Here is a 27,862-nt window from a genome sequence, read left to right as displayed (position 1 = left end):
CTTAAAATTGTTGAACTCAAACTTGAGTCGAGAAGATTGCAGAGTTCCCAAGCAGTAAATGAGATGCTGTTGTTCCAGCTTGCACTAAGCTTCGCTGGATTATTGCAGCAAGCCTGAGACAGAGATGTTGGCCGGGGAATAAGGTGGCATGTTAAAGAGGCAGGCAACTGGAAGCTCTGGGTGCTTTCTGCGAACGGAATCCAAGTGTTCTGCGAAGCACTTGCCCAGTCTATATTTTGTTTTCCTCAATGTAGAGGAAACCAGGTTGTGAGCAGTGAATGCAGCAGACTAGATTGAGTGAAGTGCAGGTAAAGCGTGAGGTCTGACCCATCTCTCAGACTTCGGTCCTCACCCCCCTCTCCTCCCTCCCGTAACAATGATAGGGTCTCCTTGTCCTCACCTACCATCCCACCAACATCCATATCCAGAGGATCATGAGCCGTCATTTCTGCCACCTCCAGCAGGCTGCCACCATCAGACCCATACTCCCCTCCAACTCCTTGTCAGGGCTATTCCCTCCAGGACACCTGGACCACTCCTCCTTCACTCCCAACACCCCCTGCCACAGCCCCTTCCCCTGCAACCACAGGTGGAATAGCTCCCCATTTACTTCCTTCCTCCCCACTATCGAAGGCCCCGAACATACCTTCCAGGTGAAGCAGCACTTTACCTGCACGTTACTCAACCTAGTCTACCGCATTCACTGCTCACAATGTGGTCCCCTCTACATTGGGGAAACGAAGTGTAGACTGGGGTGACTGCTTTACAGAACACCTACATTCTGTCCACAAAGATAATCCTGAGTTTCCAGGTGCCTGCCACTTCACCACACTGCCATGTTCCCTGGCCAATCTCCCTGTCTCAGGCTGGCTGCTGTGCTCCAGAGGAGGTCAGCACAAGCTGGAACAACAGCATCGCATTTTCCACTTGGGAACTCCACATCCTTCTGGACTCAATATTGAATTCAACAATTTTAGATCTTGGGGCACTTTCTCCCACAGAACATAGAACAGGACAGCACAGAACAGGCCCTTCGGCCCTCGATGTTGTGCCAACCTCTTATTCTACTCTAAGATTAAACTGACCTACATGCCTTTCATTGTACTATCTTCCATGGGCCTATCCAAGAGTTGCTTAAATGTCCCTAATGTCTCTGACTCTGCTATCGCAGCTGGCAGTGCATTCCACACACCCACCACTCTCTGTGTAATGAACCAACCTCTGACATCTCCTCTAAACCTTCCTCCAATCACCTTAAACTTATGCCCCCTTGTGATAGCCATTTCCGTCCAGGGGAAAATGTCTCTGACTATTCACTCTATCTATGTCTCTCAACATCTTGTACAAGTCACTCCTCACCCCTTTTCGCTCCAAAAGCCTTAGTTGCCTCAACCTTTCTTCATAAGACATGCCCTCCAGTCCAGGCAACATCTTGATAAATCTCCTCTGCAGCCTCTCTAAAGCTTCCACATCTTTCCTATAATGAAGCAACCAGAACTGAACGCAATATTCCAACTTTGGTCGAACCAGAGCTCTATAGAGCTGCAGCATAACCTCGTGGCTCTTAAACTCAATACCCCTGATAATGAAAGCCAACACAAATACGCCTTCATAACAACCCTATCAAACTGGGTGGCAACTTTGAGGGATCTATGGTCATAGACCCCAAGATCTCTCTGTACCTCCACATTGCTGAGCGTCCTGCCTTTCATCTTGTATTCTGTATTCAAATTTGACCTTCCAAAATGAATCACTTCACACTTTTCCAGGTTGAACTCCATCTGCCACTTCTCAGCCCAGTTCTGCATCCTGTCAATGTCCTGTTGTAACCTATAACAGCCCTCCACACTATCCACCACTCCACCAATCTTCATACAATCGGCAAACTAACCCACCCTTCCACCTCCTCATCCAAGTCATTTATTAAAATCACAAAGATCAGAGGTCCCAGAACGGATCCCTGAGGAACACCACTGGTCACTGAGCTCCAGGCTTTCTATTTACTACCACCCTCTGTCTCCCATGGGCCAGCCAATCTATATCCAAACAGCCAGATTTCCCTGTATCCCATGCCTCCTTACTTTCTGAATGAGCCTACCATGGGGTATCTCATCAATGCCTTGCTAAAATCCATGTGCACTACATCCACTGCTCTACCTCCATCTCTATGTTTCGTCACATCCTCAAAGAATTCAGTAGTACTTGTGAAGCAAGACCTGCCCCCCACAAAGCCATGCTGACTATCTCTAATCAAACTATGGTTTTCCAAGTCATCATAAATCCTGTCTCTCAGAATCCCATGTCCTTACGCCAACCCCTACACACCAAGCCTTGTTGTCATATGGTCTACTATGACACAAAACCCATTGTCAGCCACTAATAACCTCCATTGGTAGCTATTAATTCTCAGAGGCTGATTATTATCCACACCTTTGTCTGTCCAACTGTTCTCTCTCTCTCTCTATCTCTATCTCCACCTATTGTTTACTCCCGACACCTTCCCACCACCCTATCTTTGGCCCAAAAACCAATTTTTTCTTAGCTACCATTACTTCTGAGGGAGGGTCACTGGACAGAAACATTAACTTTGATTTCTCTCCACAGATGCTGCTAGATCTGCTGAGCTTTTCCAGCACTTTGTTTTTGTTTCTGATTTTCAGCATCCACAGTTCTTCCGCTTCTTCCGGCCTTTTATTTTTGGTTTTTTTTCCCAGAGGCAGCACTTTTCAGCATCAGAGGGCTGGCAGCTTAATGTCCCGGGATACAAATGCTACAGGAAGGACAGAAAGGGAGGCAAGGTGGGGGGTGGGAGGAGTGGCGTTTTTGATAAGGGATCGCATTACAGCTGTACTTAGGGAGGATATTCCTGGAAGTATATCCAGTGAAGTTATTTGGGTGGAACTGAGAAAAAGGAAAGGGGTGATTACCTTATTTGGATTGTATTATAGACCTCCTAATAGTCAGTGGGAAATTGAGAAATAAATTTGTAATGAGATTTCAGTTATCTGGAAGAATAATAGGGTGGTTACGGTAGAGGATTTTAACTTTCCAAACATCGACTGGGACTGCCATAGTGTTAAGGGTTTAGATGGAGATGAGTTTGTTAAGTGTGTACAAGAACATTTTCTGAGTCAGTATGTGGATGTACCTACAAGAGAAAGTGCAAAACTTGACCTACTCTTGGGAAATCAGGCAGGGCAGGTGACTGAGGTGTCAGTGGGGGAGCACTTTGGGGCCAGCGACCATAATTCTATTTGTTTTAAAATAGTAATGGAAAAGGATAGACCAGATTGAACAGCTGACGTCCTAAATTGGAGGAAGGCTAATTTTGACGGTATGAGGCAAGAACTTTCAAAATAGGCCTCATTGCTGATGAAGGGCTTTTGCAGGAAACATCTATTTTCCTGCTCCTCGGATGCTGCCTGACTTGGTGTGCTTATCCAGCACCACACTCTTACTGTACCCTCCAGCATCTGCAGTACTCACTTTCGCCAAGAAGTTTCAAAAGCTGATTGAGGGCTGATGTTTGCAGGTAAAGGGGCGGCTGGAAAATGGGAAGCCTTCAGAAATGAGATAACGAGAATCCAGAGACAGTAGATTCCTGTTCAGGAGAAAGGAAAGGCTGGTAGGTGTAGGGAATGGTGCAGGTTAGGTGAATTGGCCAAGCTAAATTGCCCGTAGTGTTAGGTGAAGGGTTAAATGTAGGGGAATGGGTCCTGGTGGGTTGCATTTCGACGGGTCAGTGTGGACTTGTTGGGCCGAAGGGCCTGTTTCCACACTGTAAGTAATCTAATCTAAAAAATGCTGGATGATGAAAGAAATTGTGGGTTTGGTTAAAAAAAAAAGGAAGCATATGTCAGGTATAGACAGAATAGATGAGTCTTTATAAGAGTATAAAGGCAGTAGGAGTATACTTAAGAGAGAAATCAGGAGGGCAAAAAGGGGACATGAGATAGTTTTGGCAAATAGAATTAAGGAGAATCCAAAGGGTTTTACAAATATGTTAAGGACAAAAGGGTAACTAGGGAGAGAATAGGGCCCCTCAATCCTCTTGCTAGGATGCCTGCCTTGAAGAGGTTTTCCTCCTCTCTCTACAAGAATCTCAGGGAGTCCCTCTCAACTCCCATCATCTCACCTATCGTACTCTATGCTACTTTCTCCCCACCCCCACCCTCCTCTCATTTATCTCTCCACCCTTCAGGCACTCTGCCTGTATTCCTGATGAAGGGCTTTTGCCCAAAACATCGATTTTCCTGCTCCTCAGATGCTGTGCTTTTCCAACACCACTCTGATCTAGACTCTGGTTTCCAGCATCTGCAGTCCTTGCTTTTACCTCTCCAAGATCAGCAAGGCAGCATTTGTGTGGAGCCACAGGAGATGGAGAGATACTAAACGAGTACTGTGCATCAGTATCTACTATGGAAAAGGACATGGAAGATATAAAATGTAGGGAAATAGATGGTGACATCTTGAAACATGCCCATAATACAGAGGAGGAAGTGCTGGATGTCTTGAAATGGGTAAAGGTGGATAAATCCCCAGGACTTGATCAGGTGTACCCTAGAACCCTGTGTGAAACTAGAGAAGTGATTGCTGGGCCCCTTGCTGAGATATTTGTATCATCGATAGTCACAGGTGAGGTACCGGAAGACTAGAGGCCAGCTAACATGGTACCATTATTTAAGAAAGGTGGTAAGGACAACCCAGGGAACTATAGAGCCTGACGTCATTGGTTGGCACGTTGTTGGAGGGAATCCTGAGGGACAGAATTCACACGTATTTGGAAAGGCAAGGACTGATTAGAGATAGTCAACATGGCTTTGTGCGTGGGAAATCATGTCTCACAAACTTGATTGAGTTTTTTGAAAAAGTAACAAAGAGGATTGATGAGGGCATAGCGGTGGACATGATCTATATGGACTTCGGTAAGGCATTCGACCAGGTTCCCATGGGAGACTGATTAGCAAGGTTGGATCTCATGGAATTTAAGGAGAACTAGTCATTTGGATACAGAACTGGCTCAAAGGTAGAGGACAGAGGGTGGTGGTGGAGGGTTGTTTTTCGGACTGGAGGCCTATGACCAGTGGTGTGCCACAAGGATCTGTGCTGGATCCACTACCTTTCATCATTTATATAAAGGATTTGAATGTGAACATAGGAGATGAAGTAAGTAAGTTTGCAGATGACACCAAAATTGGAGGTGTAGTGGACAGCGAAGAGAGTTACCATTGAGCAGATGGGCCAATGGGCTGAGTAGTGGCAGATTGAGTTTAATTCAGATAAATGTGAGGTGCTGCATTTTGGGAAAGCAAATCCTAGCAGGACTTATCCACTTAATGGTAAGGTCCTAGGGAGTATTGCTGAACAAAGAGACCTTGGAGTGCAGGTTCATAGCTCCTTGAAAGTGGAGCCGCAGGTAGATAGGATAGTGAAGAAGGCATTTGGTATGCTTTCCTTTATTGGTCAGAGTATTGAGTACAGGAGTTGGGAGGTCATGTTGTGGCTGTACAGGACCTTGGTTAAGCTTTTGCCTGAAATGTCGATTTTACTGCTCCTCTGATGCTGCCTGAACTGCTGTGGTTTTCCAGCACCACTCTAATCTAGACTCTGGTTTCCAGCATCTGCAGTCATTGTTTTTACCCACTGTTGGAATATTGCGTTGTGGTAATTCTGGTTTCCTTCCGATAGGAAGGATGTTGTGAAACTTGAAAGGGTTCAGAAGAGATTTACAAGGATGTTGCCAGGGTTGAAGGATTTGAGCTACAGGGAGAGGCTGAATAGGCTGGAGCTGTTTTCCCTGCATTGTCGAAGGCTGAGACCTCATATAAGTTTATATAATCATGAGGAGCATGGATAGGATATATAGACCAAGTCTTTTCCCTGGGGTGTGGGAGTCCAGAACTAGAGGGCATAGGTTGAGGGTGAGAGGGGAAAGATATAAAAGGGACCTAAGGGGCAACCTTTACACGCAGAGGGTGGTACGTGTATGGAATGAGCTGCCAGAGGAAGTGTTGGAGGCTGGTACAATTGCAACATTTAAAAGGCATCTGGATGGGTATATCAATAGGAAAGGTTTAAGAGGGATATGGGCCAAGTCCTGGCAAATGGGACTGGAATAGGTTGGGATATCTGGTCGGCATGGTAAAGTTGGACTAGAGAATCTATTTCCGTGCTGTACATCTCTATGACTCTTTGACTCAATCTCACCCCAAAGATTACTGTTCATGCGTGAATCTAATTGGTTACATGGACCAGCACAGTGTGACCAATTCCATTCTCACCTGGGTGTCAGCACAAAAAAATAATTCAACACCTCAATTTAACGAGTAACACAAGAACAGATCATCAAGTTAAAAACCGAGTAGTAGAAGGGTTTTTGGATCCTGCAGCAACCTTACAGTGATATAGCTGAGGTGTAAGCTGCATGATGTGGGTGGAGTTAGGTAGTTAGAATGAATGTAGAATATAGATCGGAAATAGATTTGAGGAGAGAAGTACGTGTCGATAACGGTTCCTTGACAATGTAACAGTAACATGAAAATAGCATAGCATCTCCGTGATTACTATGTATCATTGGATATGTTGTTAACATACAATAAACAGAGTTTTACAGAAGTCTAAGCCTGAACATAGTTCTTCTCAACCAGTCTGTCTTGAACCCAAACTGTTGGGTGTAGCCCTAAAACCACGAAAAGAAAGTCAGTTCCTGCCTTCCACCTCACCTTTGTGATTATCAACATGTTTTGCTTATTGATCAATTTCATCTAATTAAATACAGATCAACTTACCCAACAGGTGAATAAACAGATTTATGAGGAGAAAGTGAGGTCTGCAGATGCTGGAGATCAAAGTTGAAACTTTATTGCTGGAACAGCACAGCAGGTCAGGCAGCATCCAGGGAACAGGAGATTCGACGTTTCGGGCACAGGCCCTTCTTCAGGAATGAGCAGAGAGTGTTCAGCAGGAGAAGATAAAAGGTAGGGAGGAGGGACTTGGAGGAGGGGCGTTGGAAATGTGATAGGTGGAAAGAGGTCAAGGTGAGGGTGATAGGTTGGAGTAGGATGGAGGCGGAGAGGTCAAGAAGAAGACTGCAGGTCAGGAAGGCGGTGCCGGGCTGGAGGGATCCGGCTGAGACAAGGTGGGGGGAGGGGGGATGAAGAAACTGGTGAAGTCCAAGTTCATCCCCTGCGGTTGGAGGGTTCCCAGTCGGAAGATAAGACGCTCCTCCTCCGACCGTCGGGTTGTTGTGGTTTGGCGGTGGATGAGTCCAATGACCTGCATATCCTCGGTGGAGTGGGAGGGGGAGTTGAAATGCTGTGCTACAGGTTGGTTGGGTTGGTTTGTCCGGGTGGCCCAGAGGTGCTCTCTGAATCGCTCCGCAAGTAGGCGGCCTGTCTCCCCAATATAGAGGAGGCCACACCGGCTGCAGCGGATGCAGTAGATGATGTGGGTGGAGGTGCAGGTGAATCTGTGGCGGATATGGAAGTTTCCCTTGGGGCCTTGGAGAGAAGTGAGGGGGGAGGTGTGGGCGCAAGTGTTGCACCTCCTGCGGTTGCAGGGGAAGGTGCCGGGAGTGGAGGTTGGGTCGGTGGGGGGTGTGGATCTGACAAGGGAGTCGCGGAGGGAGTGGTCTCTACGGAAAGCTGATAGGGGAGAGGAGGGAAATATATCCTTGGTGCTGGGGTCTGTTTGGAGGTGGCGGAAGTGACGGCGGATGATGCGCTGTACATGGAGATTGGTGGGGTGGTAGGTGAGGACCAGTGGGGTTCTGTCCTGGTGGCGGTTGGAGGGGTGGGGCTCAAGGGCGGAGGAGCGGGAAGTGGAGGAGATGCGGTGGAGGGCACCGTCGACCACGTCGGGGGGGAAATTGTGGTCCTTGAAGAAGGAGGCCATCTGTGTTGTACTTATTTTGAACTGGTCCTCTTGGGAGCAGATGCGGCGGAGACGAAGGAATTGGGAGAATGGGATGGCGTTTTTACAGGGGGCAGGATGGGAGGAGGTGTAGTCCAGGTAGCTGTGGGAGTCAGTTGGTTTGTAGTAGATGTCCGTGTTGATTCGGTCGCCTGAGATAGAAACAGAAAGGTCTAGGAAGGGGAGGGAGGAGTCCGAGACTGTCCAGGTGAATTTGAGGTCGGGGTGGAAGGTGTTAGTGTAGTGGATGAACTGTTCAACCTCCTCGTGGGAGCACGAGGTAGCGCCGATACAGTCATCAATGTAGCGAAGGAAAAGATGGGGGGTGGGGCCAGTGTAGTTGCGGAAGATGGATTGTTCCACATACCCTACGAACAGATTTATGAGACAGGGCTGACCACCTCAGAGCAATCCATGCTTATTTTTGAAAGGTTAATGGTGCAGGGGAGGTTTAGATACATATGACGTGGAGTTTACACAGAAGTGGGTTGGACATTAGTGCCGCAGTAACTTCCAGACCATTGCAGTAGTAGGTCTCCTGCCCTCACACAAAAATGATTCAGTTGCCATGATAATTATAAGACGACTGTGAATTTTAATTTTGGGTTTTTCTTCACATGAACAAAGCCAGATGTGCCATGTTCAAATCCTTGGGATCAGTTAACCAGCTGGCTAGAGGGTGGTGCAGAGTGACACCAATATCATGGGTTCAATCCCTATGCCAACGATGGTAGTTAATGGAGGTCTGTTTCCTTGCTTTGACCCAGACTTTGTATAGAACATAGAACGTAGAACATAGAACAATACAGCACAGAACAGGCCCTTCGGCCCACGATGTTGTGCCGAATATTTGTCCTAGCTTAAGCACCTATCCATGTACCTATCCAATTGCCGCTTAAAGGTCACCAATGATTCTGACTCTGCCACTCCCACAGGCAGCACATTCCATGCCCCCACCGCTCTCTGGGTAAAGAACCTACCACTGACATCTCCCCTATACCTTCCACCCTTCACCTTAAATTTATGTCCCCTTGTAACACTCTGTTGTACCCGGGGAAAAAGTTTCTGACTGTTTACTCTATCTATTCCTCTGATCATCTTATAAACCTCTATCAAGTCACCCCTCATCCTTCGCCGTTCCAATGAGAAAAGGCCTAGCACTCTCAACCTATCCTCGTACGACCTATTCTCCATTCCAGGCAACATCCTGGTAAATCTCCTCTGCACCCTCTCCAAAGCTTCCACATCTTTCCTAAAGTGAGGCGACCAGAACTGCACACAGTACTCCAAATGTGGCCTAACCAAAGTCCTGTACAGCTGCAACATCACTTCACAACTCTTGAATTCAATCCCTCTGCTAATGAACGTTAATACACCATAGGCCTTCTTACAAGCTCTATCCACCTGAGTGGCAACTTTCAAAGATCTATGAACATAGACCCCAAGATCCCTCTGTTCCTCCACCTCACTAAGAACCCTACCGTTAACCCTGTATCCCGCATTCTTATTTGTCTTTCCAAAATGGACAACCTCACACTTGGCAGGGTTGAACTCCATCTGCCACTCAAGCAATTCAGCCAACCGTTTCTCTTTAATGGAATGAGGTGTCAGTGATCCTTTGTGGACTCTAGCCAGTTACCGTACATCAAGGTTACCGAGTTCAGTGAAGGTATTGGCAGAAACTGGTGACCCTAGGCTTGGCTAGGGAGGCAGAAAATTAAAAGATAAACAGTGTACATCTGACTACAACGTCCGGACTCTGCTAAGAAACGTGAGTACGATTGAAGGGTGGATGAATCAGGAATTACTCTTGGAAAACCATTATTCTCCGCTGAAGTAATGCAATCAAACTTACTTTGTGAAGCAAACAATTCCAAGGATTGTGGGATACTTAAAATACAACACCACCTCCAAAATAAACATTCCTCTTGTTCCAAAGCAGCCAGCAACTTGCCTTACATAATATTGCGTACCTGGAGATGAATCATATGGCCTGTTTCAATACACCCACTTCAATTACAGAAATTATTACTTTCCAACAAAACGCAGTAACTCTTGAAGCAAGGTCAAAGAAGCAATCTTTCAATATGTTTAAAGAAATATTTGTGAAGTTCAGGCATAAATTATCTTAATGTACGGATTGGAACATTTAATTAGAAATTAATTTGCATGCACCTATATCATATTTCAGTTCCGAAGTATGTAATGATTGTAGTAAGGTCAGCTAGGTGGATCTCATAGAATCTGAGTTCCCCGACTGAATCTGTTAATCAGACCATACTCTGAGGCTGCTGGATCATTGTCAAGTGTCAATCAAGGGTGATTTGGTCACGGGATGTCAGCCACTGTGGAGTTATTTCAAAGTAGGCAGTGATTTCCGTTCTCTAGGTCAACGAAACTTTCTTATGAAAACTACATTTTAATGTCCCTCAAGATAACTCTGCTTGCAAAAGCTGTGAGCAGTCAAGCTGCAGGGAGAAAAGCTCCAGATTCAATTTCCTAATATGTACCAATGGGGTTTCTCAACTTTGGCAATAATGTGGGCAGCACATCCCAGATCTTTGATGGGTGAAGAGTCTAGCAACTCTTTTCGTATTTGCTTCTCTGGAAATTTGCACTTAGTGAAGGCAAAGCCTGCAGTTATTTACATGAGAGCTAACCATTTGTGCAAGGTTTGTGTGGAACCACTACCTGGCGAGATGCTGAGAAGGTTCATGAAATATTAACGGACAGAGTCCTAAAGGGAAATAAAACCCTTCATTTATTTAGTTCATTTTGTAAAGTAATGCCAACAGCTTCTGTTTGGGATGCTGCCTGACCTGCTTTGCTTTTCCAGCATCACAATTTCTGGTTCTGGTTGGGCCCAGAAGTTGGAATGGATGGCTTGCCATTCCTGAAGGTAAACAGGATGTCTAGTGGCATCCTGGACACGGGTCATGTCCTTGGACTCTCCAGAGGGTCTTGTTCGCGGTCTGGTCAAGCCATACTATTGGGGCTCCATGTAGTTAGGTAAAACGTCATGTCTGAGCAGGTCAGGCAGCATCCAAGGAGCAGGAGAATCGACGTTTCGGGCATGAGCCCTTCTTCAGGAATGAGGAAAGTGTGCCCAGCAGGTTAAGATAAAAGGGAGGGAGGAGGGACTTGGGGGAGGGGCGTTGGAAATGCGATAGGTGGAGGGAGGTCAAGGTGAGGGTGATAGGCCGGATTGGGTGGGGGCGAAGAGGTCAGGAAGAAGATTGCAGGTTAGGAAGGTGGTGTTGAGTTTGAGGGTTGGGACTGAGACAAGGTGGGGAGAGGGGAAATGAGGAAACTGGAGAAATCTGAGTTCATCCCTTGTGGTTGGAGGGTTCCTAGGTGGAAGATGAGGCGCTCTTCCTCCAGTCATCGTGTTGCTATGGTCTGGCGATGGAGGAGTCCAAGGACCTGCATGTCCTTGGTGGAGTGGGAGGGGGAGTTGAAGTGTTGAGCCATGGGGTGGTTGGGTTGGTAGGTCCGGGTGTCCCAGAGGTGTTCTCTGAAACGTTCTGCAAGTAGGCAGCCTGTCTCCCCAATGTATAGGAGGCCACATCGGGTACAGAGGATGCAGTAAATGATGTGTGTGGAGGTGCAGGTGAATTTGTGGCGGATATGGAAGGATCCCTTGGGGACTTGGAGGGAAGTAAGGGGGGAGGTGTGGGCGCAAGTTTTGCATTTCTTGCGGTTGCAGGGGATGGTGCCGGGAGTGGAGGTTGGGTTGGTGGGGGGGTGTGTGGACCTGACGAGGGAGTCACAGAGGGAGTGGTCTTTTCGGAACTCTGATAGGGGAGGGGAGGGGAATATATCCCTGGTGGTGGGGTCCGGTTGGAGGTGGCGGAAATGACGACGGATGATACGATGTATATGGCGGTTGGTGGGGTGGTAGGTGAGGACCAGTGGGGTTCTGTCCTGGTGGCGATTGGAGGGGCTCAAGGGCGGAGGAGCGGGAAGTGGAGGAGATGCGGTGGAGAGTATCATCGATCACGTCTGCGGGGAAATTGCGGTCTTTGAAGAAGGAGGCCATCTGGGTTGTATGGTATTGGAACTGGTCCTCCTGGGAGCAGATGCGGCGGAGGTGAAGGAATTAGGAATATGGGATGGCGTTTTTATAGGGGGCAGGGTGGGAGGAGGTGTAGTCCAGGTAGTAGTGGGTCAGTTTATAGTCAATGTCCGTGTTGATTCAGTCGCCCGAGATAGAAATGGAGGGGTCTAGGAAGGGGAGGGAAGATTCTGAGACGGTCCAGGTGAATTTGAGGTCGGGGTGGAAGGTGTTGGTAAAGTGGATGAACTGTTCAACCTCCTCGTGGGAGCACGAGGCAGCGCCGATACAGTCATCGATGTAGCGGAGGAAAAGGTGGGGGGGTGGTGCCAGTGTAGCTGCGGACGATGGATTGTTCCACATATCCTACGAAGAGGCAGGCATAGCTGGGGCCCATGCGGGTGCCCATGGCTACTCCTTTAGTTTGGAGGAAGTGGGAGGATTGGAAAGAGAAGTTGTTCAGGTTGAGGACCAGTTCAGTCAGTCGAAGGAGGGTGTCGGTGGAAGGGTACTGGTCGGTACGGCGGGAAAGAAAGAAGCGGAGGGCTTTGAGTCCTTCGTGATGGGGGATGGAGGTGTACAGGGACTGGATCTCCATGGTCAAGATAAAGCGTTGGTGGCTGGGGAAGCGAAAATCATGGAGGAGGTGGAGGGCGTGGGTGGTGTCCCGAACATAGGTGGGGAGTTCTTGGACTAAGGGGGACAGGACCGTGTCGAGATATGCAGAGATGAGTTCGGTGGGGCAGGAGCAGGCTGAGACAATGGGTCGGCCGGGGCAGTCAGGTTTGTGGGTTTTGGGCAGGAGGTAGGAACGGGTGGTGCGGGGTTGGGGGACTATGAGGTTGGAGGTGGTGGATGGGAGATCTCTACCTCCTGCCCAAAATCCACAAACCTGACTGCCCCGGCCGACCCATTGTCTCAGCCTGCTCCTGCCCCACCGAACTCATCTCTGCATACCTCGACACGGTCCTGTCCCCCTTAGTCCAAGAACTTCCCACCTATGTTCGGGACACCACCCACGCCCTCCACCTGCTCCATGATTTTCGCTTCCCCAGCCACCAACGCTTTATCTTCACCATGGACATCCAGTCCCTGTACACCTCCATCCCCCATCACGAAGGACTCAAAGCCCTCCGCTTCTTCCTTTTCCACCATACCAACCAGTATCCTTCCACTGACACCCTCCTTCGACTGACTGAACTGGTCCTCACCCTGAACAACTTCTCTTTCCAATCCTCCCACTTCCTCCAAACCAAAGGAGTAGCCATGGGCACCCGCATGGGCCCCAGCTGTGCCTGCCTCTTTGTAGGATATGTGGAACAGTCCATCTTCCGCAGCTACACTGGCACCACTCCCCACCTTTTCCTCCACTACATTGATGACTGTATCGGCGCTGCCTCGTGCTCCCACGAGGAGGTTGAACAGTTCATCCACTTTACCAACACCTTCCACCCCGACCTCAAATTTACCTGGACCGTCTCAGACTCCTCCCTCCCCTTCCTAGACCTCTCCATTTCTATCTCGGGCAACCAGATCAACACGGACATTTACTATAAACCGATCGACTCCCACAGCTACCTAGACTACACCTCCTCCCACCCTGCCCCCTGTAAAAACGCCATCCCATATTCCCAATTCTTTCGTCTCCGCCGCATCTGCTCCCAGGAGGACCAGTTCCAATACCGAACAACCCAGATGGCTTCCTTCTTCAAAGACCGCAATTTCCCCCCAGACACGATCGACGATACTCTCCACCGCATCTCCTCCACTTCCCGCTCCTCCGCCCTTGAGCCCCGCCCCTCCAATCGCCACCAGGACAGAACCCCACTGGTCCTCACCTACCACCCCACCAACCGCCATATACATTGTATCATCCATCGTCATTTCCGCCACCTCCAAAAGGACCCCACCACCAGGGATATATTTCCCTCCCCTCCCCTATCAGCGTTCCGAAAAGACCACTCCCTCCGTGACTCCCTCGTCAGGTCCACACCCCCCCCCACCAACCCAACCTCCACTCCCGGCACCTTCCTCTGCAACCGCAAGAAATGCAAAACTTGCGCCCACACCTTCCCCCTCACCTCCCTCCAAGGCCCCAAGGGATACTTCCATATCCGCCACAAATTCACTTGCACCTCAACACACATCATTTACTGCATCCGCTGCACCCGATGTGGCCTCCTCTATATTGGGGAGACAGACCGCCTACTTGCGGAACGTTTCAGAGAATACCTCTGGGACACCTGGACCAACCAACCCAACCACCCCGTGGCTCAACACTTCAACTCCCCCTCCCACTCCACCAAGGACATGCAGATCCTTGGACTCCTCCATCGCCAGACCATAGCAACACGACGGCTGGAGGAAGAGCGCCCTCATCTTTCGCCTAGGAACCCTCCAACCACAAGGGATGAACTCAGATTTCTCCAGTTTCCTCATTTCCCCTCCCCCCACCTTGTCCCAGTCCCAACCCTCAAACTCAGCACCACCTTCCTAACCTGCAATCTTCTTCCTGACCTCTCCGCCCCCACCCCAATCCGGCCTATCACCCTCACCTTATCACCCTCATCTTGACCTCCTTCCACCTATTGCATTTCCAACGCTCCTCCCCCAAGTCCCTCCTCCCTCCCTTTTATCTTAGCCTGCTAGACACACTTTCCTCATTCCTGAAGAAGGGCTCATGCCCGAAACGTCAATTCTCCTGTTCCCTGGATGCTCCCTGACCTGCTGTGCTTTTCCAGCAACACGTTTTCAGCTCTGATCTCCAGCATCTGCAGTCCTCACTTTCTCCTAGAACATCATGTCCACTCACGAAGTTTAATTCTGCTATCCTAACAGCAGTTCACAATCCACCGCATGCAGAAGTGAAGAGAGAACTTGATATAATAAACACTACAACAAATCGCCTTGAGACAGAATACTCAGAGGCCTTGTTGATCATAGTTGGTGATTTTAACCTGACTAACCTCTAGAGTGTGTCACCAAGATACCACCAACACATCTCCTGTCCCACCAGAGGCCCAAACACCCAGGACCATTGCTACACAACCATCCAAGACACATATCACATCATTTCCTGCCTGCAGTTTGCTAAATCAGACCATAAGGCTGTATTCCTTCTCCTGGTTTACAGCAGAAACTGAAACATGAGGATCCGGTACAGAAAGTCGCACAATGCTGGGCTGAACGAACGCACGAGCTCCCACATGACTGCTTGGAGTTGGTGGATGGTCCATATTCAAGAATTCAGCCGCCAACCTAAAAGAATATGTTACTCCTGTCACAGACTTCATTAGTAAATGCGTAGAGGACTATGTGCCGAAGTGGTTAAACCGAGATTCCCCAAACCGAAACCATGGAAGATCCATTCCCTACTGAAGACCAGATCTGAGGTATTCAATGTTGGGTGACACTGACTGTACAGGAAATCTAGGCACGATCTTCACAAAGCCATCAGGATGTCACAAGACAATGTCAGACTAAACTAGAGTCCCAAACTAACCACCCAAACACACGTAGAGTGTGGCAAGGCTGACACAATATAACAGGCAATAAGGCCAAGTCGAGTAGAATCACTGACAGCAATGCATCCCTTCCCGATGAGCTCAGTGTATTCTGTGCTGGTTTTGAACAGAAGGTCAGTGAAATGATGCCACCTGCCCTGACAGCCTCGGGTATACCTGTACCCACAGTCACCACCGCAGGGGGCAGATCGACCTTCTTGTGGGTGAACCCATGGACAGTGACTGGCCTGGAACCGAGTGTCCGGCCGTGCACTCAGATCCTGTGTGGACCAGCTGGAGGAGTATTTGCAGACACCTTTAACCTCCCCTTTCTATGATGTCAGATTCCCACCCACTTCAAGAAGACCATTATCGTCCTGATGCCAAAGAAATATCAGGCAGCCTGCCTTAATGACTACCACCCAGTGGCTCTGACATCTATCATTATGAAGTGCTTTGAGACTCACTTCAACTCCAACCTCCCAGATTGCCTTGAACCACTACAATTCGCCTATCATCACAATATGTCCATGCCAGTTGCCACTTCACTGGCCTCACACTCATCCCTGGATTTAGCTTCGCCTTCAACATCATAATTCCAACAAAACACATTTTTAGTCTCTTGGAATGGGGCTCCAACCTTGAGATCGCTCCTCTTCCCTGTGCAAACGAGATCTCCAATTCCTGACCCACAGACCACAATCAGTAAGAATAGGCAATAACATCCCTTCAGCAATAATCCTCAACACCAATAGCCCACAAGGCTGTGTATTCAGTTCCTTACTATAGTCCTTATACACTCAAGACTGTGTGGCTAAATTCAGCTCTAACTTCATTTACACATTTGCTCATGACACCACCATAGTGGGTCAGATCTCAAACGACAAGACCGAGTACAGGAAGGAGATAGACAGCTTAGTGGAGTGGTGTAAAGACAACAATCTCTCCCACAATGTCAGCAAAATGAAGGAGCCGGCTGTTGACTTCAAGAAGGAGAGTGGATGACATGCCCCTGTCTGTAACAATGGTGCTGAGGTGGACATAGTTGACAGCTTCAAGTTCCTTGGAGTAAATATCACCAACGATCTATCCTGGTCCATCCACGTCAACCTTACAGTCAAGATAACACACCAACACCTCTACTTCCTCTGAAGGCTAAGGAGATTCAACAAGCTCACAATGACTCTGACCAAGTTTTACAGATGCACCCTAGAAAGCATCCTACCTGAAAGCATCACAGCTTGAAACGGTAACTGATATAAGGGAGACAACAACCTCATGGCATTATCACTGGACTGTTAATCCAAAGACACGGTAATGTTCTGAGGACACGGGGTCGAATCCCATCATGGCAGAGCGTGGAATTTGAATTCAATTCAATAAAAAAGATCTGAGATTAAGAGTCAAATGATGATGATAAAACTATGACCAATTGTCAGAAAAACCCATCTAGTTTACTCATGTCCTTTTGGGGAAGAAACTGGCATTCTTACCTGATCTGGTCTACATGTGACTCCTGACCCACAGCGGCATGGCTGACTCTCAACTACCCTGTGGGCAATTAGGAATGGGCATTAAGTGCTGACATAGGCAAGGCATGTATAACAAAATGCTCTGTCCAAGACCACAAGAAATTACAGACAATTGTGAACTCTGCCCTGTCCATCACAAAAACCAACCTTCTTTCCATTGACCCTGCCTACACTCCCCGCTGCCTTGGGAAAGCAGCCAACATCATCAAACCACCTCTAAGGTTATGCTCTCTTCCACTCTCTTTCATTGGGCAGGAGATACAGAAGTTTGAAAATACGTGCCAAAGACTTAAGCACATCTTCTTCCCGCTGTTATCAGACTTATGAACAAACCTCTCATATATTAGAGTTGATTTTTCTCTGCACTTTCTATGCAGCTGTAACACTATAATCTGAATTCCCTGACATGTAAGATATGATTTCTCTGGTTAGCACGCAAAACAGTATTTTTAGCAAATCTCAGCATATGCGACAACAATAAATCAAGTCAAATCAAATTAGATAGCTGGAAGAGTTGCTGATGTTCTTTACATTGAAAAACAAACAGCATATACAATACTGAGAATGGAAACCATTGGACAACAGGATGTGACAGGAAGTGCCTTCACTCAAAATATTTGCTTTCTGTACTTAAAGTGAACTGTTAAATGCGGCGCTGAGGGATTTTTTTATTCATACAAGGGATGTGAGCATTGCTAGCTGGGACATCATTTAGTGCCCTTCCATTGTCGCCCTTGCGAAGGTAATGCTGAGTCGTAGTCTTGCACTGCTGCAGTCCGCATACTCCAGGTAGACTCACAATGTTATTAGGGAGGGAGTTCCAGGATTCGGACCAAGCAATACTGAAAGAAGAGGTTTTTTACAAGTCAGAACGGTGGGTGACTTTAAGGGGAAAATGAAGGTGATGGTGTTCTTGTATAGCTGCTGCCCTTGATCTTCCTGATAGCAACTCCGGGTTTGGAACGTGTTCTCTGAGGAGCCATGGTGAATTTCTGCAGTGCAGCTTGTACTGAGTCTCAGTGGTCAAGGGACAGAATCATAAAGCTGTGCAGCATGGAAACTGACACTTTAGTCCAACTCATCCATGCTGACCAGATATCCTAAATTAGTCCCATTTGCCAGCATTTGGCCCATATCCCTATAAACCCTTCCTATTCATATGCCCATCCAGATGCCTTTTAAATGCTGTAATTGTACCAACCTCCACCACTTCCTCTGACAGCTCATTCCATAGACACACCATCCTCTGTGTGAAAAAGTTGCCCCTCAGGTCTCTTTTAAATCTCACTTTAAACCTTTGCCCTCTAGTTCTGGACTCCCCCATCCCAGGAAAAAGACCTTGGCTATTCACCTTACCCATGCACCTCATGATTTTATAGACTTGTATAAGGTTACCCATCAGCCTCTGATGCTCCTGGGAAAACAGCCCCAGTCTATTCAACCTATCTCTATAGCTTAAACCCACCAACTCTGGCAACATCCTTGTAAATCTTTTCTGAACCCTTTCAAGTTTCACAACATCCTTCCTATAGCAGGGAGAGAAGAATTGCATGCAGTATTCAAAAAGTAGCCTATACAATGTCATGTGTAGCCACAACATGACCTCCCAACTCCTGTACTCAACACTCTTACCATTAAAGACAAGCATACTAATCACCTTCTTCACAAGCCTGTTTACCTGCAACTCCACTTTCAAGGAGCTATGAACCTGCACTCCAAAGTCTCATTGTTCTGCAACATTCCCCAGGACCTTACCATTAAGTGTAAAGTCCTGCCCTGATTTGCCTTTCCAAAATGCAGCACCTCACATTTATCTAAATTAAACATCTGCCACTCCTTGGCCCACTGACCCAACTGATCAAGATCCCATTGTACTCTGAGGTAACCTTCTTCACTGCCCACTACATCTCCAGTTTTGATGTCATCTGCAAATGTAGTAACCATACTTCCTATATTAACATCCAAATTATTTATAGAGATAACAAAAAGCAGTGGACCCACAACTGACCCTGTGGCACACCGCTGGTCACAGCCCTCCAATCTGGAAAGCAACCTTTCACGACCACCCACTTTCAATCCAATTCCAAAAAGCTAGTTCTCTTTGTATCCCATGTGATCTAACCTTGCTAACCATTGGTGACAATCAAGTGGTTGCTTTATCCTAGATGGTGCCAAATTTCTGTAGTGTTGCACTCTTCCAGACAAGTAGGGAGTTTTCCATTCACTCCTGACTTGTGCGCTGTAGATGAGGGACTCAGGAGGTGAGTTACCCACTGCAGTATTCCTAGACTCTGACTTGCCATTGTGTTTATGTGGTGAGTCCAGTTGAATTTATGGTTAATGGCAATCCCAAGAATTTGATTTGATTTTGATTTGATAATGAGGGATTCAGTGATGGTAATGCCAAAAAGTGTCAAGAGGTTAGACTTCCTTTTTTTGGAGATATTCAATGCCTGACACTTGTGTTGCACAAATGTTACTTGCCTGGTTTTTGTCCGGGTCTTGCTGCATTTGGACATGGACTGCTTCAATATCTGAGGAGTCACGAATGGTGCTGAACACTGTGTAACCATTGGTAAACACCCACACTTCTGACTTTATGACAGAGGGAAGGTCATTGATGAAGCAGCTGAAGATGGTTGGGCCTAGGACACTAACTCTGAGGTGTTCCTGCAGTGATGTCCTGGAGCTGAGATGACTGACCTCCAACAACCACAACCACCTTCCTATATGCCAAATATAACTCCAACCAATGGAGAGTCTTCCTACAATTTCCACTGTCTACAGTTTTGATAGGACTCCTTGATGCTACACTTAGTCAAATGTAGCCTTGATTTCAAGGCTGGTCACTCTCAGCATGCCTCTGGAATTCAGTTTTTTCATTTTGAATGAAGGCTGTAATGAGTGGGCTGTCAACAGGTCATTGCTGAGCAAGTGCTGCTTGATAGTACTGTTGATGACCCCTTCATCATTTTATAGATAATTGAAAGTAGACTGATGGGGCAGTAATTGATGGCTTGGTGGATTTGTCTTGCTTTTTTGTGTGCAGGAAATGCCAGGGCAGTTTTCCACATTGTCATATAGATGCCAGTGTCATAGTTCTATTAGAATAGCTTGACTCAGGGTGTGGAAAGCTTTTGAATACAAGTGTTTTCTATTTTTGCCAGAATGGGTTGGAAGGATAACTAGAATGGCTTCCATCAACTTGTTGTGCTTTACAGAGAAAAGTGAAGAAAGTTAGCAAATGAAGCTAAGAAGAAGAAATGTGTATCTTAGAATTATTAATAAGCTGTAGGAAACCAAATCCATAAATGATCGTCATATTCCTCTCAGCATGAATGAATAATGTCAGATAAGCACATATTGTATAAAACTGTATTGCTGCGTATTGTTATGTCCAATGAATCTAATCTTAGATAATACACAAGGCTATGCAATGAAAAACTACCTTTGAAATCACTCAACTGAGAATCATTACATTTGGCACATACAATTTTTACTGATAACATTTTGTACTTTCTAAAGAAAATACTCATATGATCAAGGGTAGTTTGAAGTTACTTCAACATTAACACGTGTACTTATTGGTGGTAAAAATACTTAGTGGAGAAGAATACACAGAAATCACTGAAGGGTAAATGGAACACCTAATACTGTACTGGGACATACAGGCCTAGATTCCACTGCTGAGATATGATGTCAAATCGACTTCAGTTCATTCAGGCTGAGGAGGAAATCCATATGAGTTATCACTCCTCATAAGAGATGTGACTGTGTCTGTCTTGGTCAAATAGTGCACCATCACTCAATATCCATGGATGTATATAGGGCAGATGTAGCACTGCTGCCACAAAGCCAGGGACCCAGATTCGATTCCACATTCGGGCGACTGTCTGTGTGGAGTTTGCACATTCGCCCTGTGTCTGCATGGGTTTCCTCCAGGTGCTCTGGTTTCCTCCCACGGTCCAAAATGTTCTGTTTACGTGGATTGGCCATGCTAAATTGCCCATTGTGTGCAAGCTAGGTAGGCTGCTGATGGAAAATGCAGGATTACCAGGAATAAGTTTAGGGGTGATTGGTCTGGATAGGATGCTCTTCGGAGGGTTAGTGCAGACTTGATGGGCTGAACGGCCTGCTTCCTCATTGTATGGATTCTATGATTCTCTGAATGAGCTACCAATAATGATGGAATTGCATTCTGGATTAGTGGTGCTGGAAAAGCACAGCAGTTCAGGCAGCATCCGAGGAGCAGTAAACTGCTGTGCTTTTCCAGCACCACTAATCCAGAATGATGGAATTGAGGTCTTACACAAAATATATCTTTAGTTTGGCAGCAGTCACACTGGATTAGTGATACAGTTAGTCCAAATCCCCACCGAGAGCTCCACACACAAAAACTTTCGGCACCAACATACAAAGCAAGCTTTGACTCAGATACATGCTACATTTCATTGCCTCCCTGTCTTTGGTCAATACAACAGTGACCAAAGGACAACTTGTCACCAAAAAAATTTCAGAAAACAATATATCAACAAGAGCCACTAACCACGTGCAAGGTGAGCTGGGTTAACACACCACAAAATAGGATGGTTCTCTGAATATTCAGGATAGCAAATGAAGAATAACCAATGAAAAAGTTCCAAAAGCTTGTGCCAATCCCTGCTACTTCCAGGATTATTTTCTAACATAGAGGAGACAAGCAGATGAACAAGGTGTTAACAGTCAATATGACAGGAAGATTTAAGTTTTAACAAAATGTTGGTGGCATGTATTGGTCTATTAATTTACATGTTATTACAAAAAAAAACTTTAAATACTGTATCAAACCATTACAGCTTGAAGTTAGTAATTGATCTGTAAACCCAGAAACATGCTTGCAAGGGGATTCAGAGCTGAGAATTGAACATTCACAGAATCAAACTGTATAAAACAAGATGTGGAATCTGTTTGTATGGAGGCATGAAATCTTGTTTAAATGTAAACGTTTCTGAGGGGCTTGACAGAGTAGATGCTGAGAAGATGTTTCTCTTTATATGGGAACTTTAATTAGAGGGCAGAGTCTCAGAATCAGGGGTCTCCCATTGAGGATTAAATGAATTTCTTCTCTTGTGGGAGTGTCCCAGAGAACACTAGAGGCTTGAATATACTCAGAGTTGATATTTGATCAAGGATTAGTGGAGGCAGGAAGGAGAAGTGGAATTAAGACAAATCAGATCAGCTGTGATCTTCCAGCATAAAGGTCTATTTCCGCTTCAGTTTCTCATATTCAACTGAAAAGCCAGTTCTAACATATATAACCTTTACATTTATGCCAATATTTACACCAATCCACACCAATTCAACATGGGCAGACCTCAGGAATCATATGGCAATGGAAAAAAATGCTAATAATCTAAGACAGCTCTTCTTCATACACACTTGATTACAAAAAAAACTCACCTTCCAGAGATCCATTCAAACATTTTAAATATGAGGAGGTTACTCTGATATAAAAACAAACTAACTTACATTCAGAGTCCACATCAAAGACAGGAAATCTTTAATATAACTTCTAAACTGTCACTTAACCTCTGACCTCAAAAATCACCGTAAGGATAGTACCATAGTTTGAAATTCAGCCAAGCATCCAGAGTGGCTAAACTAATTCGGGGAAATGTTAAGAAACATCAACCACCAAACTAGGCAGCAAATTCCAGGCACCACTAACCTCTGAGTGAAAAAGAATTTCTTCATATCCCATCTAATCCTTCAACCCAAACCCCTTAGAGTCTGTGCCCTCTAGTCATTGACTTCTCTGCTAAGGGAAACTGATCTTCCCTGTCCATTCTATTCAAGTCCCTCCCTCTCAGAGACCTCTGGACAGATATTCCACTTCCTCTGCCCCTCTCAAAATCAGAGTGTAGATTAGAGTGGTACTGGAAAAACACAGCCAGTCAAGAAGCATCCGAGGAGTAGGAAAATCAACGTTTCGGGCAAAAGCCCTTCATCAGTCTGATTTTCCTGCTCCTCGGATGCTGCCTGACTGGCTGTGTTTTTCCAGCACCACTCTAATCTGCACTCTGATTTTGCCCTCTCAAAATCATCCAGTTTATTTTATCCCCTTGCCTATTTGCCATTCTCAAATGCCTATATTGCACTTGTTACAAAGTCGAAAGAGTATATGTTCATTTTAAGATAGATAGTATTTTCTGAATTTTAAAGCAAATTTAAAGTACAGCCTCAGCTGCTAGAACAGAACAGAGTTAAAAATCACACAACACCAGGTTATAGTCCAACAGGTTTATTTGGAAGCACTAGCTTTCGGAGCGCTGCTCCTTCATCAGGTGGTTGTGAAGAATCCCAGTCCAACACCGGTGTCTCCAAATCAGAACAGGACAGCTAAGACACAGATTGTTTGAAAATAGATGCATGTAACAACTGGCTATTAACTGGATATCTGAGTTTTGGTTGCTGTTTTGACCAATTAATTTAAATTATGCCCAGGATACTAAAATCCAATTGAGTTTGAATTTATTTTATTGACAACATCGGACCAATGAGAGGGATGGATGTTGGGGGGTATAAAACCAGGGCATTTTGAAAATTGGTCAAAGCAACTAGACAACAGAGCAACTGCCATAGAGCCAGAGAGCAAAGGCCACCCACAGAGCCAGAGAGCAAAGGCCAGAGAGCAAAGAGCAAAGGCTCTCAATGAAATTTCAGAAGGCACTATCAAAAGGTACCGTTCCCATTAAAATATCCACAATAAAAAGAAAAAGGATACCCAGAGAGTAGACAGCAGAATTGGAAGGCAAGAAGGAAAATAGCAACAAGAGACTGTGTGGACTTGAGATTAAGTTAATGTAATGTTCAATAATTGTGATATGAGAACAGCGAATAGAATTATGTTCAGTTAACGGATGGTGGTTAGTTAGAGGAAAGAGTGTTCAGTTTGTTAATCATGATTTGGAGATGCCGCTGTTGGACTGGGGTGGACAAAGTTAAAAATCACACAACACCAGGTTATAGTCCAACAGGTTTATTTGGAAGCACTAGCTTTCGGAGCGTCGCTCCTTCATCGGTTGGTTGTGGGGAATTATTCCCCACAGCCACCCGATGAAGGAGCGTCGCTCCGAAAGATAGTGCTTCCAAATAAACCTGTTGGACTATAACCTGGTGTGGTGCAGTTTGCTAATAGTTTTGTTCCGTGTTCACTATTAAAGTTAGGAAAATAAATTGTTATTTTACTTTAAATAGTGGAAATTAGGGGTTCTCTTTCACTCACACACTTTTAGCAGATTATGAGGCAAGGTGAGCTTTTCCAGATGTTTATTTTTAATTAACAGACAGGTTCTAATTCCACGTCGTACGACAGCGGAAATCAGGGGCCTGTCAGGAAGGTAAATGCCCCATTTAAAAACTTACTAGAGACTTCTGGGACTTTTTTCCCCTTGAGGTATATAAGTTGGGTGTTTGCTAACTTGAGACACTACACCCACCTCCTCTAACCTTACACCCCTGGCGGGAAATCAGGTAAGCTTTTTTTTCGCTTTTGTTTCTCAGTAAGGGAACTTAGCAGGGATGACAGTGCAGGCAGTGCAATGTGGGATGTTTGAGGTGAGGAACACCGTTAGTGTCCCAGCTGAGTACATCTTCAGGAAGTGCATCCAACTCCAGTTCCTTGAAGACCATGTTAGGGAACTGGAGCTGGAACTGGGTGAACTTAGGATCATTCAGGAGGCAGAGACAGTTATAGATAAAAGCTACAGGGAGGTAGTTACGCTTAGAAATGAAGATACTTGGGTGACTGTTGGAAGGTGTAAGAAGTAGGCAGTGGAGGGATCCCCTGTGGGTTTCCTCTGTATAACAAGTACACCATTTTGGATACTGTTGCATGGGATGACTTACCAGGGAAAAGCCATGGGGTACAGGTTTCTGGCACAGAGTCTGTCGCTGTTGCTCAGAAGGGAAGGGGAACAGGAGTAGAGCATGAGTCACTGGGGACTCCATAGTTGGGGGTACAGCTAGGAGATTCTGGAGGAACGAGAGAGACTCGCAGTTGGTGTGTTGTCTCCCAAGTGCAAAAGTCCGTGATGTCTCAGATTGTGTTTTCAGGATCTTTAAGGGGGAAGGGGAGAGCCCCAAGTCATGGTCCACATAGGCACTAACAACATAGGTAGGAAAAGGGATGGGATGTAAGGCAGAAATTCAGGGAGCGAGGGTGCAAGCTTGGAGCGAGAACAAACAGAGTTGTTATCTCTGGTTTGTTACCCATCCCACGTGCTAGCGAGGTGAGGAGGAAGAGGAGAGAGGGGGTTTGAACACGTGGCTACAGGGATGGTGCAGAAGGGAGGGATTCAGATACCTGGGTAATTGGGGCTCATTCTGGGGTAGGTGGGACCTCTACAAACAGGATGGTCGACACCAATATCCTAGGGGGGTAGAATTTTCTAATGCTCTTCAGGAGGGTTTGAACTAATTCAGCAGGAGGCTGGGAAGCTGAATTGTCGCTCCAGTGGCCAGGAGATTGAGAGTTGAGAGGTCAGGAATAAGTTTTCAAAGTCGCAGGTGTGTACCGGTAGGCAGGAAGGTGGTTTAAAGTGTGTCTACTTCAACATTAACAACACCCAGAATAAAGTGGTTCAACTTGCAGCATGGGGTGGTACCTGGGACTTCGATATTGTGGCCATTTCAGAGACATGGATAGAGCAGGGACAGGAATGGTTGTTGCAGGTTCCGGGGTTTAGATGTTTCACTAAGAACAGAGAAGGTGGTAAAAGAGGGGGAGGTGTAGCATTGTTAGTCAAGAACAGTATTATGGTGGCACAAAGAACATTTGATGAGGACTCACCCACTGAGGTAGTATGGGCTGAGGTTAGAACAGGAAAGGAGGTCACACTGTTGGGAGTTTTCTATCGGCCTCCAAATAGTAAAGATGATTCTGGATAGGAGTGAGGGTAACAGGGTAGTTAATATGGGGACTTTAACTTTCCAAATATTGACTGGAAATGTGGAGTTCAAGTACTTTAGATGGGTCAGTTTTTTATCCAATGTGTGCAGGAGGGTTTCCTGACACAGTGTGTAGACAGGCCAACAAGGGGCGAGGCCACTCTGGATTTGGTACTGGGTAATAAACCAGGACAGGTGTTAGACTTGGAGGTAGGTGAGCACTTTGGTGATAGTAACCACAATTCAATTTCATTTACTTTAGCGATGTAAAGGGATAGGTATATACCACAGGGCAAGAGTTATAGCTGAGGGAAAGGCAATTATGATGCGATTAGACAAGATTTAAGACAGGGAAGGAAATTGCAAGGGATGGGCACAATTGAAATGTGGAGCTTGTTCAAGGAATAGCTACTGCGTGTCCTTGAAAGTATGTACCTGTCAGGCAGGAAGGAAGTGGTTGAGAGAGGGAGCCGTGGTTTACTAAAGAAGTTGAATCTCTTGATAAGGGGAAGAAGGAAGCTTATGTTAGGATGAGACATGAAGGCTCAGTTAGAGTGCTTGAGAGGTACAAGTTAGCCAGGAAAGACCTAAAGAGTGAGCTAAGAAGAGCCAGGAGGGGACATGAGAAGTAATTGGCAGGTAGGATCAAGAAAAACCCTAAAGCTTTCTGTAGATATGTCAGGAATAAAAGAATGACTAAATAAAGATTATGGTCAAGATTAGAGTGGTGCTGGAAAAGCACAGCAGGACAGGCAGCATCTGAGTAGCAGTAAAATTGATGTTTCGGGCAAAAGCCCTTCATCAGGAATGAGGCTGGAAGCCTCGGGGGTGGAGAGATAAATGGGAGGGGGGGTGGGGCTAAGGAGCAGGTAGCTGAGGGTGCAATAGGTGGATGGGGGTGAGGGTGGAGCGGATAAGTGATAAGGAAGATTGACAGGTGGGACAGGTCATAAGGACAGTGCTGAGCTGGAAGGTTGGAACTGGGGTAAGGTAGGGGTGGAGAAAAAATGAGGAAACTGGTGAAGTCCACATTGGTGCCATGGGGTTGAAGGGTCCCGAGGTGGAAGATGAGGCATTCTTCCTCCAGGAGTCAGGTAGTGAGGGAGTGGCGATGGAGGAGGCCCTGGACCTGCATGCACTCAGCAGAGTGGGAGGGGGAGTTGAAACGTTGGGCCACGGGGCAGTGGGGTTGCTTGGTGCGGGTGTCCCGGAGTTGTTCCCTGAAGCGCTCTGCGAGAAGCTGTCCAGTCTCAACAATGTAGAGGAGACCGCATCGGGAGCAACGGATACAATAAATGACGTGTGGAAGTGTTGGTAAAACTTTGATGGATGTGGAAGGCTCCTTTGGGGCCTTTGATGGAGGTGAGGGGGGAGGTGTGGGCGCAGGTTTTGCAATTCCTGCGGTGGTAGGGGAATGTGCCAGGATGGGAGGGTGGGTTGTAGGGGGGCGTGGACCTGACCAGGTAGTCACGGAGGGAACGGTCTTTGCGGAAGGTGGATAGGGGTGTGGAGAGAAATATATCCCTGGTGGTGGGGTCCATTTGGAGGTGGCGGAAATGTCAGTGGATGATGCAATTTATGTGGAGGGTAGTGGGGTGGAAGGTGAGGACCGGGGCGGGGTGGGGGGGGGGGGTTCTGTCCTTGTTGGGGTTCGAGGGCAGAGGAGCAGGATGTGGATGAGATTCGTTGGAGGGCATCTGCAACCACGTGGGAGGGGAAATTGCAGTCTCTAAAGAAGGAGGCCACCTGGTGTGTTCTGTGGTGGAACTGGTCCTCCTGGGAGCAGATACAGCGGAGGCGGAAGATTTAGGAATACCGGATGGCATTTTTGCAGGAGGTAGGGTGGGAAGAGGTGTAATCCAGGTAGCTGTGGGAGTCGGTTGATTTGTACAAAAATGTCAGTGTTGAGTCGGTCATCATTAATGGAGACAGAG

This window comes from Chiloscyllium plagiosum, unplaced genomic scaffold (assembly GCF_037043375.1).
Source record: "Chiloscyllium plagiosum isolate Xiang-an unplaced genomic scaffold, Cpla_swu_hap1 HiC_scaffold_25, whole genome shotgun sequence".
Taxonomy (NCBI): Eukaryota; Metazoa; Chordata; class Chondrichthyes; order Orectolobiformes; family Hemiscylliidae; genus Chiloscyllium; species Chiloscyllium plagiosum.
This window is presented reverse-complemented; position numbering follows the sequence as displayed.